Genomic DNA, 12,962 nt, shown 5'->3' on the forward strand with positions numbered 1-12,962 from the left:
GTCCCAGCTGAGGCTGAGAACTCAACCCTGGCCGGGGCTGAGCGCGCGTGCGCACACACACACACACACACCCCTTCCCCAGCTGGGGCTATAGGGGGTCTGAGAGCAGCGAGTGGGGGGGCGGGGTATTTGCCAGAACGGGGAGGCCAGGGGCTAGCCTCCCTAAGAGGAAGCTTCACCCATGAGTTTATCACTGGCTCGTCCATTCTCGTTAGGAATACTGATGTGACTGCTGCAATAGTATCTACAAAATTAATACAGGGATAACAAGTTCTGTTCATTTTTCTCTCCAGATAGCTTAGAGGCACATGACTGCTGTTTGCTGCTTTTTATAACTGCAGGTAGTTAGAGTATGTATAATTCATTGTTCTTAGGAGGCATTTGTAGGAGTATAGATAAAACATCAAAGCTGTAGATGATGTGTTTTGATAGATATTGACAGAAGATTGAGTGGATTATGTACCTCATTTTCTGCTAGAAAGCTATTTCTATGCAATTTTAAATTAAAAGGCATTGGTATTGATTTAATTTGGGATATGGTTTTGAAATTTCTGATTTGTTAACAAATCTTCTTTTGTCTGCAGCAGAATCTGAGCACTAGCTTCTCTTGGCCCTGCAGTTATAAAATTTAGGCAAAAAGATCAAAACAGTTCCCATGAATTTTCATTATTCATCATGGGGGGTGGGAGGGGAGAAAACTATCAAATACACACAAGATGTGCTTTCCTGATTAAATTGCTCTGCTCACTATCTCAGCCATTGGTATTCTTCTTTAATATTCTGACTTGACTTTCAGTGGCAGTCATCATGATTATAAATTAACACAAAATAAACAGAAAACCCTATGCAGCAAAGTGCCATAGTTTCACACAGCACTAAATACTATTACATAAAAATAGTTATTGCAGTGCTTGTTTATGAGATATTTAGTCATAGACCTGTATCTCTGCTTTGTATAGGGAACAATTGGTGACACATTTAGTACTGGCACCAGCATTTCTGTTAGCTTCAGATGCATTTGCCACAAACAGCTGATAAGTAGTTCAGTATATGTTTTTTATGAAAATAAGATCCAGATTCCAATTTAAACCAATGGGAGTTTTGCTTGATTAAAGACTGGGGAATTTGGCCCAAGGTATCCATGGCCTAAAGAAATTAGGCTTTACTTCTTAGTAAGTAAAGAATTCTTTAGTCATTCTTTACTTAATCTGTTTTAGGATGGCTTTAGCTGGAGAAAGTATGGTATGGCAGACCACTGCATCTGGAGGTGGGAACCTTATTCAAAAGAGTAACAGCTGTGAGGATTGAGGCTTAGTGACATGTAAAGTAATTAATATGATATTTTGACTTTATTTCTTGATGATCTCAATGTATTTCTTAGATCTCTCAACTTGAGTGGGTCAACATTTTTCCTTCAAAACCTTCCCTGGAAAAATTGGGGTTTTGACTAAATGATATGGTAATACATGAATATTTGTTTATTTTTATTTAGAAAGTGTCTGCGTTCCTTGAAAATGTTCTGTTTTTCAACGGAAAACCTGTTTCAGGTCAAAAACTGAGGACTTCTCTTTTTTTTTTTGGACAAACGATAATTATTAAGGCTTTTAGTCTTTTTGATGATATATCAAAATTTTCTGCAGGATTTTTTTTTCTCCCAAACAACTCTACTCTGAACACGGTAACACAGGTGGGTATGTTTGAGACTGACATTAGAGTTGGGTGAAATGCTTTGTGTGAAAAGTGTAGGCAGCAGCTGAACTACATTTTGTTTTTTTTTTTAATTTAAAAATCATGAAATCCTGGAACAACTGCGAGAGATTTTGCTTAGAATAAAAAAGTTGAGCAAATTTTGACCAGGAGAATTAGGGTGTGTTTTCAAGAAGTGTTTAGAAAAGAACGGTGAGGAAGAAGGTGGCTGTAAAATAAGGATATTATTACTGTACCTACTGACTACATATATAGGTTTAGGAGGCTTTGATTTTTATTATTAAGTGTCTGTAAATGTCTGTCATAAACAGTTAGTTAAGGGTTAAGGTCTCTTTTACCTGTAAAGGGTTAACAAGCAGTACCTGAGGAACACCTGACCAGAGGACCAATCAGGGACAAGATAATTTCAAATCTCTGTGGAGGGAAGTTTTTTTTTCTGTGTTCTTTGTTTTGAGTTGAGTCTCTCTTTGGAGCTAAGGGAGTCCAGACATCTTAATCAAGTCCTCCCAGGTTTCTGCAATACTTTTCATCTATTCAGTCTAGTGAGTATTAGAAAGGCGTACTAGTATTATAAGTTTATTTCTACATTTGCAGTTGTGTGTTTTGCTGAAGGAATCTCTTTATTTCTATTGCTGTTACTTTGCTTTTACTGAGAAAGAAAGGGGGAGGGGGAATTCTCTCCAGGTTTATAGGTTAGACTCTGTGTATTGTTCCATCCTGGTATTACAGAGATAGTGTACTTTCTTTTTGTTCTTTTAATAAATTCTTTTCTTTTCTTTGGACTTGGTTAATTCCTTCTCTTGTGGAAATTCAGGGGAAGGGGAGGGGGGAAGAGTGAGTTCCTCCTGGGTTTGATTCACGGAGTTGAATCAGTGTGTATCTCTCCGGAGTAGGCTAGGAGAGAGAGGGAGGGGGGAAGTGGGCTGCTTCCCTTTGTGTTGAGATTCAGGGAGATTGAATCTGTGTTCCCCAGGGAGAGTTTGGGGGAACAGGCAGTGTGTTATCCACTTTAAACGTAACTGGTGGCAGCAGGACCAGATCTAGACTAGGATTAGTTTAGAGGAGCTCATGCAGGTCCTCATCTTGGAACCCAAAAGCTCCAAGTGGGGGAGTAAACCTATGACATGGTGGTAGCGGTGGGATTCGAACCCACGCCCCTGAAGAGACTGGATTCGGGAACAAATTTCCTGTCAGGGACCATGAAAGACCTGTGGGAAGCTCATGGGGTGCATCACTTGGTTGCCACCCCATATCACCACCAAACTAATGGCCTGGTGTAGAGGTTTAATGGAACTTTGGGAGCCATGATCCGTAAATTCGTAAATGAACACTCCAATAATTGGGATCTAGTGTTGCAGCAGTTGCTGTTTGCCTACAGGGCTGTACCACATCCCAGTTTAGGATTCTCACCATTCGAGCTTGTGTATGGCCATGAGGTTAAGGGGCCATTACAGTTGGTGAAGCAACAATGGGAGGGGTTTACGCCTTCTCCAGGAACTAACATTCTGGACTTTGTAAGCAACCTACAAAGCACCCTCCGACACTCTTGGGCCCTTGCTAAAGAGAACCTAAAGGATGCTCAAGCAGAGCAAAAGGTCTGGTATGATTAACATACCAGAGAGCGTTCCTTCAAGGTAGGAGACCAGGTCATGGTCTTGAAGGCGCAACAGGCCCATAAGATGGAAGCGTCATGGGAAGGACCATTCACGGTCCAGGAGCGCCTGGGAGCTGTTAACTACCTCATAGCATTTCCTAATTCCTCCTTAAAGCCTAAAGTGTACCATGTTAACTCTCTCAAGCCCTTTTATCCCAGAGAATTGCAGGTCTGTCAGTTTACAGCCCAGGGAGGAGATGACGCTGAGTGGCCTGAAGGTGTCTACTACGAAGGACAAAGAAATGGTGGTGTGGAAGAGGTGACCCTCTCCACAACCCTGGAACGTCTACAGCGGCAACAGATCAAGGAGCTGTGCACTCACTTCGGCCCTTTGTTCTCAGCCAACCCAGGACGGACTGAGCACACGTACCACACCATTGACACAGGTACTGCTCACCCGATTAGAACCCCACCCTACCGGGTGTCACCTCATGCCCAAGTTGCTATTAAATGGGAGATTGAAAACATGCTGGAGATGGGTATCATCCGCCCCTCTACCAGTGCATGGGCATCTCCAGTGGTTCTAGTTCCCAAACCAGATGGGGAAATACGCTTTTGCGTGGACTACCGCAAGCTTAATGCTGTAACTCGCCCCGATAACTACCCCATGCCACGCACCGATGAGCTATTGGAGAAACTGGGATGTGCCCAGTTCATCTCTACATTGGATTTAACCAAGGGGTACTGGCAAGTACCACTAGATGAACCCGCCAAAGAAAGGTCAGCATTCATCACCCACGCAGGGGTGTATGAATTTAATGTACTTCCGTTCGGACTGCGGAATGCACCCGCCATCTTCCAAAGGCTAGTAGATGGTCTACTAGCGGGATTGGGAGAATGTGCAGTTGCCTACATCGATGATGTGGCCATTTTTTCTGATTCATGGCCCGAACACCTAGAACATCTGGAAACGGTCTTTGAGCGCATCAGGCAGGCAGGACTAACTGTTAAGGCCAAAAAGTGTCAAATAGGCCAAAACAGAGTGACCTACCTAGGGCACCAGGTGGGTCGAGGAACAATTAACCCCCTACAGGCCAAGGTGGAGGCTATCCAAAAGTGGCCTGTCCCAAGGTCAAAGAAACAGGTCCAATCCTTCTTAGGCTTGGCCGGATATTACAGGCGATTTGTACCACACTACAGCCAAATCGCTGCCCCACTAACTGATCTAACCAGAAAAACACAGCCAAATGCAGTTAAGTGGACTGATGAGTGTCAGAAAGCCTTTACCCAGCTTAAGGCGACGCTCATGTCTGACCCTGTGTTAAGGGCCCCGGACTTTGACAAACCCTTCATAGTGACCACAGATGCATCTGAACGTGGGGTAGGAGCAGTTCTCATGCAGGAAGGATCGGATCACAACTTCCATCCTGTCGTGTTTCTCAGCAAGAAGCTGTCTGAGAGGGAAAGCCACTGGTCCATCAGTGAAAAAGAATGTTACGCCATTGTGTATGCCCTGGAAAAGCTACGCCCATACGTTTGGGGACGGCGGTTCCAGCTACAAACCGACCATGCTGCGCTAAAGTGGCTTCATACTAACAAGGGAAACAACAAGAAACTTCTTCGATGGAGTTTAGCTCTCCAAGATTTTGATTTTGAAATTCACCACATTTCAGGAGCTTCCAACAAGGTTGCTGATGCACTCTCTCATGAAAGTTTCCCAGAATCAAATGGTTAACAACTGTTCTTGAACTGTGAAAAATCTCGTTGGTTACATACTTAGTTGTATCTGTAATAGTGCATGTGTTTTATTAATCTGTTTATTTTAAAGTTCTAGGAGGAAATCGCCGCCAGTGTGCGATTTGGGGGGCGATTTGGGGGGCGTGTCGTAAACAGTTAGTTAAGGGTTAAAGTCTCTTTTACCTGTAAAGGGTTAACAAGCAGTACCTGAGGAACACCTACCTGACCAGAGGACCAATCAGGGACAAGATAATTTCAAATCTCTGTGGAGGGAAGTTTTTTTTTTCTGTGTTCTTTGTTTTGAGTTGAGTCTCTCTTTGGAGCTAAGGGAGTCCAGACATCTTAATCAAGTCCTCCCAGGTTTCTGCAATACTTTTCATCTATTCAGTCTAGTGAGTATTAGAAAGGCGTACTAGTATTATAAGTTTATTTCTACATTTGCAGTTGTGTGTTTTGCTGAAGGAATCTCTTTATTTCTATTGCTGTTACTTTGCTTTTACTGAGAAAGAAAGGGTGGAGGGGGAATTCTCTCCAGGTTTATAGGTTAGACTCTGTGTATTGTTCCATCCTGGTATTACAGAGATAGTGTACTTTCTTTTTGTTCTTTTAATAAATTCTTTTCTTTTCTTTGGACTTGGTTAATTCCTTCTCTTGTGGAAATTCAGGGGAAGGGGAGGGGGGAAGAGTGAGTTCCTCCTGGGTTTGATTCACGGAGTTGAATCGGTGTGTATCTCTCCGGAGTAGGCTAGGAGAGAGAGGGAGGGGGGAAGTGGGCTGCTTCCCTTTGTGTTGAGATTCAGGGAGATTGAATCTGTGTTCCCCAGGGAGAGTTTGGGGGAACAGGCAGTGTGTTATCCACTTTAAACGTAACTGGTGGCAGCAGGACCAGATCTAGACTAGGATTAGTTTAGAGGAGCTCATGCAGGTCCTCATCTTGGAACCCAAAAGCTCCAAGTGGGGGAGTAAACCTATGACAATGTCACTTTCACCATTCACACATAAACCAATGAAAAAATATTTCCATTGCTGATAATTGAAATTTACAAATCGGCAAAGTAAGAAAAATCTGCTTGAGAATTTAGTTTGATTTAAGGATATTTACTTTATGTATTTTAATATGTGATGTTGACAGTTTGTGTTTCAGTGGTTTAAAAAGCTTTAACTTTTCAAATTTCGGTGTCTGTCATTGAATAATTGTCTAGTTGTCCTATGATTTTGCACAACTATGAAAATTTTAATCAAAAATCTAAAAAATGCTTAAATATAAATGCTGATATTATCCATCAAAATTATATACAAAATAATCAAGTTCTCCCAATACTTATAGTTGTAGATATCTTAAATCTGGTATGTTTTCCTATATATGTATCTAACATGCTTAGGTGACCCTGATCACTGTGGTATCTCAGTGCCTCACAATCTTTGATGTGTTTTTTCTTGCAACACGCCTTTGTGGTAGGGAAATACAATCATCCCCATTTTACAAATGGGGCCTTGAGGCACAAAGAGGTTAAATGACTTGCCCAAGGTTATATAGAAATTCTGTAGTAGAGCAAGGAATTGAACCCAGCTCTCCTGAGTTCTAAGCTAGTGGTCTAACCTCTGGACCATACTTCCTTTTATCTAGGATAAAAAAGTCATTAGCTCTGTTTCACAGCTAGCCTTTCTGTGTTTTGTTTTTTCTAAGTATTTTGCTTGGGTGGCACTCTAATCTAGTGGATAACTTGCTCCATGTAAAAACACATTTTAATTTTTTTTTCAGTGAAGACAAAGTCTGAATCTGTTTGGTAGCTGATGAACAGAATGATAAATATTGAAAAACATATCTGATGTTGAATTCAACGACATTTTCAAGATTGCCTTAAAAAAAACAAAACAAAAAAAAACCCTTAATGGCACTGTATTTTGCACCCATGATCCAAAAGCAGCTTTACTTTTAAGCAATAGTTTACACCTACTAATTAATTATGCAGAGTCACTAAACCTTTGTGAATATAATAAATAGAGCTGCAGTATTTCTCCAAAGTAGCTAATGCAGTAAAATCCTCTGTTGTTCAAGGATATCCTCCAGCAGAGAAATGAACAGGAAGAATTAATTTCATGCAACTAGGAAACATTTTGGGCTTCGGTGATATATCTATTGTCAACTGACTTACTGTATCAAAAATAATAATCAGATGCTGACCGGGTGTTCTGTAGCTGCTGTTTTCTGTATGCCACTAGATTACTCTTAACTATTGCATGCTTTACCTTGCACTTCATGTGTTTGCCATCAGTGTCTTATACATTCTTCCGGCCGAGCAGGATTTTAATTCTTTACAGGTGATGACTACTTTATATTGCTACCTTTTTCGATTCCAACTGAGTTTGGGCATTTGGGCTTTTATAGTAGCCACTGTAAAACATGAAACCTGGATGGATGACTATAGAATTTCAGAACGACATTGTCCTGGGAAAAAAAATAATCAAAGAATTTGGGGATGAGTTGGGCCTAACGCCAGTATGTGCAAATTAATAACTGGACAAAATTAAAACATCCTACTGATGTTTAAATATCTGTACCAGTTGGTGCTCAGGGATGCTGTACAGTTACTCATATAACTGTATAATTATTTCCTGTGTATGCAGTTCCTTACACTCTAGTTATTGGTGCATAATTTACATAATCACTAAAATTATTATTACTCAAACACTATGCAAATCCAGATACACTAGTTGATAATGGCTATCAGCCCATCAGTGTGCTGGGGTATACATAATTATTCTAAGGTTATTCTCAATGTGTCTCATTGTCTACTGTCAATGTGCAAATCTTTTGGTGCTGTTTGGCTCTTACAATCCCTTCTGTGTTTGATTGGCTCCTATCTTCAGACTGTTCAAGATGTTTCCTAGTAACAGAAAGGATACCTCAACTACTACTAGTTTTTCTTTTTCTCCCCAAAGCAGAAAAACACCACAATTTACATGAAAGAAAAGAAATGAAAAAAATAAAAATAAAAAATCAAAGTATACTGAGCAGTGAAACTGCTGAAAACAAACAGTTTGAAGGGGAAAAATATTAATAAATATCCTTTTACTCATTTCTTATCTTGGTCCAGAATTCCCTTTCTTACACGTCTGCAGGATTTTAAATCTAAAATAGCCATGGTACATTTGCGCTTACAGGATATGTTTATGTTCAGAGAATTGTATTCTCTGCCTCCCAATTTAGCTTTGAAAAAAATGTACTGTAGTTATCTGAGCCATTTGTAGGGTCCTACCAAATTCATGGCCATGAAAAACGTGTCACGGACAGTGAAATCTGGTCTCCCCCGTGAAATCTGGCTATTATTGGAGAGTTGCAGTATTGCCCCCCTTGCTTCTATGCTGCCTTCAGAGCTGGGCAGCTGGAGAGCAGCAGCTTCTGGCCAGGTGCCCAGCTCTGAAGGCAGTGCCACCCTCAGCAGCAGCAAGTGACATGGTATGGGTGAGGTCATCACTTTTGAAGGGGTGGTCTTTTGGGTGGGTGACCACCCATGGCACCATGGTTGCGGGACACTGTGGTCACAGCGCCCCGCTCCCACAGACTGCCCAAGGCCCCTTTTTCCCCTGAATGCTGGGCCTTGAGCCAGGGACAGGCTGGGCTGGGGAGCTCCAGCTGGGGGTTCCTACCAGGATCTAGCTGCTAATCGCGGACAAGCTAAGGAGAAATGGGCCTTCCTCTTCCCCTGCATGGGCTGCTCCCGGGGCCAGGTGAGACCCACCTCCGAGAACCTCCCTAGAATATATTAGCAGCATTAAATCATGAATTTTAATGCTTCCTGTTTGTATGACTGAAAAAGAGAGAGGCAAACACAACTCTCTCAGCTTTCACTTTGAGCAGGAAAATTGTAACCTGCCAGCTAAAGGAAAAAGAACCCAAACCAACTCCATAATCTAACCCTCTTGACTATTGTTGCCAGGCTGGCAACAAAAGTGACTCATACAGTAACTTATCCACAGAAGAGGAATGATCAAATTTCAAGTGCCGCAAACATCAAATCCACCCCAGCTATAAATTCTCAAAGTTTCCTTCCCTTCCTTGTCCAACTGTATGTATCTCCTGGATCAGAGCTGTAACAATAGGGCTTTGGCCCAGCATGCTTTAGTAAGCTGGGAACAGAATTAAACTCTTCTTTAACTGCACATGCTTGCCTTTTTACATCTTCTTTCTTTTTGTTCTTTATCTCAGCAATTCTCCTTCAGACATGAGTAATGATAGGGCACCTAGTAATCACACAGTAGTGAACACTATATTCCACCCAGATGAACTCTGCAGAAGCTGGCTATTTCAGTAAAGAAAGCTAAGGGTAAGATTCTCCTCCTTCATACTTTGCACAGTACCTTGCACCAGGAATAGTCCCATTTACTTCAATAGGACCACTCAGAGTAAGGTACTACCCAGTTTCAGTAAGAATGGCAGAATTTAGCCCTACACTGGAAAAGAAAAGGGGCCTAATCCAAAACCCATTGACATCAGTGGAAAATCATCCCGGGATTTCAATGGGTTTTTGATCAGATTCAAGATACAGAACATTTGTATAGTTTTGTTGACTAATTATTTGATGTTTGTATTAATAATACCTAGCTCTTGCATAGCACTTTTTGACCACGGATCTGAACCTCTCAAAGGAGGTCAGTAACATTATCCCCATTTTACAGATGGGGAAATATAGTCACAGAGATGGGATGTGACTTGCCCAAGATCTCTCAGCAGGAGAGCCAGGAATAGAACCCAGGTCTCCTGAGTCCCAGTCCAGTGCTCTTAAGAACTAGAAAATATTTTTTGATACCGATTTTGTCCTTTTATCTTTACCAGAAATGTGTATGATGCTCTTGGTTACATGGGTTTATGACATCCTTCTCACGATGACAATAGGTCAGACCTGCTGATTTTTATTCAAATTTTAAATGCATTCTGGAGTTTGAGTCAGAATGCAGTGAAATACAGCAATCTCTTTCTTAGGGCAGGTCTACACTAAGGGCGGGGGTTGAATTAGGGTACGCAAATTCAGCTACGTGAATAGCGTAGCTGAATTCGAAGTACCCTAATTCGAACAACTCACCCGTCCAGACGCGGCGGGGTCGAACTCCGCGGCTCCCCCGTCGACTCCGCCAACTCCTTTTGCCGAGGTGGAGTACCGGAGTCGACCGCGGCGCTTCCGAAGTTCGAAGTATCGCGTCTAGATCAGACGCGATAGTTCGAACTCTGAAAAGTCGAACTCTCCGCGTCGAACCGGCAGGTAAGTGTAGACGTACCCTTAGATGGCTTACCATTTTCATTTAAAATAAATACAAGGGTGAGGGAACAGACACGAGCTGTATCCCTGATAGCACCAGTTGCTACCTTTTCAACCCACCTAATAAATATTAAGCCCCTTCTTGCACTGGTTTTTATTCATTCAAATAGTGATCTGTAGGCAAGGTAGCTTGCTCCCATGTATTTTAATAAATCTGCATTCTTAATCAAATTACCAAACCGAAAGAACAATTAATTAAATCCACAAAAGCAACTTCAAATTAAAGGCATATTAGCCTTTCTAGCCCACTAGTAACTTTCCTATTTCTAAAACCATTTTAAATTCACTTGCTTCTAAAAATCTCCTTTTGGCATTCCCGCTAAAGTAATCAGATCCTTTCTGGTTCTTGTCCTTTGTTAGACTTTAGCTACCTGAATATTTTTAGCCCTGAGTTGGATGTGATCCTGCCTTCATAATTTCTGCATTTTCTCATGTAAATTCCATGCCCTTCTTTGCCATCTCTCACTTCTTTCTCAACACAGAGGCTAAGACCTTGTTTAGCAGTGTCCTTGTGTGTGATTGACACTTGTCATCTCTTGCAGGCTTTCTTAGCCATGGTCTATTCAAACATATTCTTATTCATAATCACTTATGCTATTTCTTCCTCTCTTAACAGCTTTCAACAATATTTTGCCCTATATAACTCTCATGTTTGTTTTATATTCATGCTGGGCCAGGCTCTGTGAGCCTTTCAAGTTATATTTTTTAATCCAAAAGGGTTTCTATGTGAACTTACAGATGTATATTAATCTACACTGATATTACATTACAGGGGTCAGAATCTGGCCCTGGCTCCAACCCCATGGTGCCCAGTAGTGCAGGAAGAATATGTACAATTGGAAATATTCTCTGTTGATATGCACAGTTTTGTTAATATTGGCCCAAATCCCACAGCCCTGAGTCAGGCAACACTCATATTGGAGTTCTGCTCGACTAAGGACTGCAGGATTTCACATGCTGAGAAGATTTGGGAACAAAACCGCATGGACTTAGTTAATGCAGATGCCTGTAAAAAGTGTTATTCAATTTCAGAAGACAACATTTAATGCAAATATTTTTTTAAAAATCAAACCAGCTTCACGGTGATTCCTTGCTGCACATTAAAATAATGAATATTTGCATTTATGAATATGAATCAAGCAATATTGCTCACTCTGATGTTACCAATTTCCGTTAGAAAAAATGCAAGAACAGTAAACAAGAAATTACACTGAACTCCAATTTTTTAGCTTAATGCAACCTAGCTTTAGCTAAGTTTATGTTTTGAATATGGAAGGGACTGAAAGCTTGTTCACAATTTGGTTTTTAGAATTTCAGACCTGCTGATCCAATGTATTTGTGTTCTCACTGAAGACAGGCTTTTTTCCCCCTCTACTTGGTTACCCTGGAAACTGAGGATGAACGATTTATCTAGGGCCTGATCCTGCAGTTGTCATATAAAACACCCATTGCCTTAGAGGGGTGCCTCAATTTTGGTCCAGCACTGGTTGATTATCTGGCTTTAAGTTGGGTGGATCAAGTGCATGAAGGGACAAACCAATTTTTTTCTCACGATAAATAGCAGAAGTCATGACTGAATTAGTTGCCTGATGGAAAGAGTGCTTGCCTAGGAAACAGACCTGAAGAAGAGCTCTGTGTAGCTCGAAAGCTTGTCTCCTTCACCAACAGAAGTTAGTCCAATAAAGATATTACCTCACCCATCTTGTCTGTCTAGGAACCAGTCTGTCATTTAAGGGCCTGACTATGAGGTGCTTGAGCTTCCTCAACTCAGTGGGAAGTCCAGGGGAGTTGAGGGCACTTGACATCTCTCAGGATCAGGCCCTTAGTCCCCCATAATACCAAAGTATTGCAGGGCCCCGCAGTGTGAAAAGATTATCACTGTCATAAAAATACATAGAAACTTTAAAGAATTCTCTCTAAAATACTGAATACTCTGGTTCTCTGTCTGCTCAGCTTTTATTTTGTCTGACAGCATGAGCACCCTGTTCTGTTTTCACTGTTTTTAATAAAAAAATGGCTGACCGAAAGATTTGTATACCACTGTATTATTATCATTATTTAATACTAGTATTAGAAGGTGACCCATTCCTGTTTGGTGGCCCTTCTGTTGGTGGCATCTGACTCGGATGATGAAAATGAACATGCATCGGTCCGCACTACTTTGGATGGTTATTGAGCAGAACCAGTCATCAGCATGGACGCGTGTCCTCTGGAATGGTGGCCAAAGCATGAAGGGGTACAACAGTGCCATGTAAATGCCTGTTCTCACTTTCAGGTGACATTATAAATAAGAAGCGAGCAACATTATCTCCCATAAATGTAAACAAATTTTTGTCTTAGCGATTGGCTGAACAAGAAGTAGGACGGAGTGGACTTTAGGCTCTAAAGTTTTACATTGTTTTGTTTTTGAGTGCAGTTATGTGTTTAAAAACAAACTATGTTTGTAAGCTGCACTTTCACAATAAAGAGAGAGCACTACTGTACTTGTATGAGGTGAACTGAAAAATAATATTCTTTTTTACAGTGCAAATATTCATAATAAAAATAATATAAAGTGAGCACTGTACACTTGGTATTCTGTGTTGTAATTGAAATCAATAAATTTG

General features: G+C 41.1%; 2 protein-coding genes across 10 annotated transcripts in view; one reads left to right on the forward strand and one right to left on the reverse strand.

Annotated features, from left to right (window-relative positions):
- Positions 1-12,962, forward strand: part of C2H8orf88 (chromosome 2 C8orf88 homolog) — a 129,778-nt gene that overhangs the window by 103,281 nt on the left and 13,535 nt on the right. The gene's annotated exons all lie outside the window — the stretch shown is intronic.
- NECAB1 (N-terminal EF-hand calcium binding protein 1) overlaps positions 1-12,962 on the reverse strand; it is a 130,633-nt gene that overhangs the window by 44,094 nt on the left and 73,577 nt on the right. The gene's annotated exons all lie outside the window — the stretch shown is intronic.

This window comes from Mauremys mutica, chromosome 2 (genome assembly GCF_020497125.1).
Source record: "Mauremys mutica isolate MM-2020 ecotype Southern chromosome 2, ASM2049712v1, whole genome shotgun sequence".
In the NCBI taxonomy this organism is placed as follows: Eukaryota; Metazoa; Chordata; order Testudines; family Geoemydidae; genus Mauremys; species Mauremys mutica.